This window comes from Anopheles arabiensis (assembly GCF_016920715.1).
Source record: "Anopheles arabiensis isolate DONGOLA chromosome X unlocalized genomic scaffold, AaraD3 X_pericentromeric_contig0004, whole genome shotgun sequence".
In the NCBI taxonomy this organism is placed as follows: domain Eukaryota; kingdom Metazoa; phylum Arthropoda; class Insecta; order Diptera; family Culicidae; genus Anopheles; species Anopheles arabiensis.
Genome location: NW_024412082.1, coordinates 210001 through 215000, shown reverse-complemented (window position 1 = coordinate 215000; position 5000 = coordinate 210001).

Sequence of the window (5000 nt, the reverse complement as noted above, 5' to 3'; positions counted from 1 at the left end):
GGATGTCTTGTGCATGTGACGTGTTGACCTGGTTTGGTCGGTGTGTCGTCGTGTACGAGATGACCTACTTACCCGTTAGTTTTCCAAGTTGTATTATGTGTTGACTTAGTTGACGTGTCATGTGCTTGGATGATTAGCGTACGGGTCATGTATGGTGCGCTTGCTTCAGTTGAAGGGATGTACTAGTACAGTTGTATTAATCGTTTATTTCACGATCTGGTCTTTTGGCTGGATCGTGAAAAAACGCTAAGTCCCAAATCCTGAACTCGAGAAGAAAGCGCCAATGACAACGTTTTTGACTGGAGCTCCTAGCATTCGGCTTTTTCTACTTTGAAGGGATGCACTGTTGTATGAATTGTTTATTCACGAACTGGTCGTTTGATTGGATCGTGAAAAAAACGCTCAGTCCCAAATCCTGAACTCGACAGGAAAGCGCTGATTGCAAACATTTTGACTGGAAGTCCCTTGAAAATGGCGTTTTCGTTATTGGCATTATGTTGCACGTTTATTGTGGCTAGAACATTAATTATTCACAAAATGGCACCAAAGCTTGGCAAAAGTCGCGAAACACTCCTATCTCGACGCACCAGCAATCGCAACTTGATGCAAAATAAATTGCACGAGCTAATGATACTTGTACCATGCACAGTACACCGTACCAAAATATACCCCTGAAAGTGTGCAATTTGGTGCTACCCTAGGGAATATGTATGGAGAAGCCTAGCTACGTGTGTCGCACGTTCCAAGTTGCATGGACGTCGAACAGAGGCATGCAAAAGCACCTATCTAGGGGAATTACTCTACGTTCTAGTAGCAAGTGCGATTTTCCGGTCCAGCACGGCAGTACGCCTGCACGCATACACTCCATGTACCAAAATGTACCAACCTAGGCGTTGCTCAGTAGCTTTTGGCGGCACATAGAAAAAGTATTCGAGTTCAGATTTTTGGGACTTAGCGTATTTTTAAAACTAATAACGAAAATTAAATTTTAAATCGGTAAACGGCTAGGAGTTGCTCAGTAGCTTTTTGCGCAACGTGGCAAAAGTATTCGAGTTCAGATTTCTAGGACGTAGCGTATTTTTCAATCATAATAAACCGAATCAAACATAACAATGATGAAACTTACACCATGTCCCAAGGTTGTGCACAAAACGTAACGATAAAGTGCTGGCGAAGTTAGAGGTGCACCAAAATTGTGTACCGATCAGGGAAAGTACTCTACGTTCCTATGATTTGGGTGAAAAGTGTTATTTAACTGCTGGTTAGAATAGACAGTTGCTTATCATACACATCGCAAACGAACACCCCTTAGTGAGCATTAGCAAAAGTCAATTGCACAAAGCAAATGCAATACAAACTGATCAAGTACATTAAAGAACGCTACGTAGCAGGACTTCTTTCCAAGAATGGTGTCCGCAACGGGAGGGCAAGCGTCCTTCCCAGGTTTTCCTAGTAAACCTTGTATGGTAAACATACCCAAGCGTGTCTGTAAGCACGCAACGAAAGTCACGAACGGGCACATACCTAGGGAATGTACTCTACGTACTTGGACTTTTGTCCAAGAATGGTGTCCGCGACGGTCGGGCACTGCGACGCAATAACCAAATCCTAGGATTGTAACTTTAGTGTGCACAAACATAAACATTAACGCGTTCGCTCGGGCTGCGCCGTCCGTGTTGAACACAAATGTGGGTGATTATATGCGTGGAGGGACAAAACATACGAGGAGGAGACAGTTTTCTGCACGATGTGCACAGAGCTCATTTCGTCGTCCCGGGCGAATGGAAAAACACAAACATCGCGAGTATCGTTCTAGGTTTCTGTCTATAAAAGGGCAGGCCAAAAGGTGACCGGTTGAGATAAGCATTTTAAGCATACAAACACTTTATTGGAACTTTTGATACAAAAACAAGGTACGTACATGTAGGTTGTACCAACATGGACATCTATGAACGCGTACGCTCGGGCTGCGCCCTCCGTCTTGTACTTTCCTGATCGGTACACAGTTTTGGTGCACTGCTATTCCGACCGGCAACTTGTACCAACATATACATCCATGAACGCGTACGTAGTGTACTTTCCCTGATCGGTACACACTGTTGGTGCACGGCATAAGAAAAGAGCTAAAATGGTCAAACTCAATCCATTTCAACAATAGATAGTCGATAGTAGCTGTGCCGATGAAGTAGGGCACGATGCAAGTTAATGTTGTTTAATGAATAACATGTCCGCCATACATTTCAGTACAAAATTGCTCGGTCAGACCTACAAAGTGCTATATCTCGAATACGAGGCGTCGGACTGGGGGTTGTAGAACAATTTTAAGTTCGTCTAATGATTCTACATCCGATTCTGGATAGCGGTTTTTGACCACTTTTCAATATTTTGTGACACCCCGAACCTAGGGGCAGCTCCTAGCTTTTTCAAAAATGCACCGATCGGGCCGGAGAGCTCGTGTGGCTCAAAACATGTTTTCGCTAAAACACCTCAAAACGTGTCGAGAACGCACCCTAGCTCTTGTTTTTCAAAAGTTATGGCCATTTAAAGTGAGGTGGTTTTTGCTTCAAAATAGCTATTTTACCCGTCCCTATGGCCATGCTTTAAATTTTCACGAAAATGCCAGGTCAGACCTAGGGCGGGCCATATCTTGAATACTAAACGTCGCAGACATTGGTCGTAGAACAATTTTAAGTTCGTCTAATGATTCTACATCCGATTCTGGATAGCGGTTTTTGACCACTTTTCAATATTTTGTGACACCCCGAACCTAGGGCAGCTCCTAGCTTTTTCAAAAATGTGCACCGAACGGGCCGGAGAGCTCGTGTGGCTCAAAACATGTTTTTCGCTAAAACACCTCAAAACGTGTCGAGAACGCACCCTAGCTCTTGTTTTTCAAAAGTTATGGCCATTTAAAGTGAGGTGGTTTTGCTTCAAAATAGCTATTTTACCCGTCCCTATGGCCATGCTTTAAATTTTCACGAAAATGCCAGGTCAGACCTAGGGCGGGCCATATCTTGAATACTAAACGTCGCAGACATTGGTCGTAGAACAATTTTAAGTTCGTCTAATGATTCTACATCCGATTCTGGATAGCGGTTTTTGACCACTTTTCAATATTTTGTGACACCCCGAACCTAGGGGCAGCTCCTAGCTTTTTCAAAATGTGCACCGAACGGGCCGGAGAGCTCGTGTGGCTCAAAACATGTTTTCGCTAAAACACCTCAAAACGTGTCGAGAACGCACCCTAGCTCTTGTTTTTCAAAAGTTATGGCCATTTAAAGTGAGGTGGTTTTTGCTTCAAAATAGCTATTTTACCCGTCCCTATGGCCATGCTTTAAATTTTCACGAAAATGCCAGGTCAGACCTAGGGCGGGCCATATCTTGAATACTAAACGTCGCAGACATTGGTCGTAGAACAATTTTAAGTTCGTCTAATGATTCTACATCCGATTCTGGATAGCGGTTTTTGACCACTTTTCAATATTTTGTGACACCCCGAACCTAGGGGCAGCTCCTAGCTTTTTCAAAAATGTGCACCGAGCGGGCCGGAGAGCTCGTGTGGCTCAAAACATGTTTTTCGCTAAAACCCCTCAAAACGTGTAAGGAACGCACCCTAGATGATAAAAGTGCAATCAGAATGTCAATCGACAACTTTGTTGGGGTACCATTTTACTCTACGGGCCAGTAGCTTAGGCGCGCCAACAGCGCTTTCCTTTCGGGTTCCCATTTTTGCCCTCCTGGGATTATGATCATTTGCTCATTGCCTACTATAGGGAGGGTACCTTGCTACGAGGTCAAACATGAAGATTGCACCAAATCGTAGTTTTTACCTCTATTTAGTCGTAGGAGCATGGTTTGCAGTGGCAGTGGGTCATTAAGCCCCCGTTTGGGTCATACGTCCCCTCCGCGATAAAAATCGTCGTATGCCTATAGTCCGAACTAATGAAGCAAAAGTGGTGTCTGGTGGGCTCTGCCGATGATTTTAACCTATGATTTTGAGCTTCCACCCTATAAAACGTTCCTGGAGCAGTACATCACGGGTCTACGGACCCAAAGACTTCGTCGTGATGGTTTCTAGTAAAAAGTTGTAACAGCTAAGGGTTTTGAATACGCGTATATTAACCATTGCTTGAAACTAAGCTTCGTTGTCTTTAAACTCTGCAAGACCAATCGAACTTCTTAGGGAAACCCGAAGGATTCACGCTAAGCTCGATGAGCTATTATGGGTAGTGGTGCATGATCTGGTGTTCCTTGGATCTAATCCAATGAATAAATTTATGAGGGTATATATGGTGCAGGGCACAAAGCGTGATGAAACCGGGTCTCCCTACCAAATGTGGCATATTTTTTCCCTGAGAGCGAAGCTCAGACCCACGTAGGGGAGAGCGAAGTGGAACTTAAATGTTCTATGCAGCAAATGTTCGCCATGCGGATAAACAAGTTGGAATAGTTCAATGTAGTGTAATGCAAACACGAATCGCAAATAACGATACGGGACCCAGAAGCAATTCTGCGGATCCCTCGGGGAGTGGTGAGTTGATATAAATTAGAGGTGAAAGTCCAAGTTGTTCAAGCTCCGGCTCGGCAGCCGATACGAGGTTCCTGTTGGGCTTTGTACATCGCGCAGAGGCGCCGTTCGGTTCTAGCAATGATTCCCGCCACCATGTTCCATGCGTGCAGAGATCCGTTAGAGCTCGTTCAATGTGTCCCGCCGTGATTACGAAAAAGTCCAACAGTTGACCAAGTTGGGGGTGCGTCAAGTAAACGCGCAGAGATGCCGTTCGGTTTAGAGCAATGTCTCCCGTATCACGTTGGAGTTCTTCCACTAGTGCAGAGATCGCTGAACCGTTCAATGTGTCCCGTCGTGGTGTGCTTGTACCGAACACTTAGGATACACCATGCTTTGTTGGTTTGGGATAGGAGTGGTCGCGCAACTGCCTCCACGCCGCAAAGTGCCAGTTCGGATTGAAGGTCAACTTTAGCCGTTCAATGCATCAGTC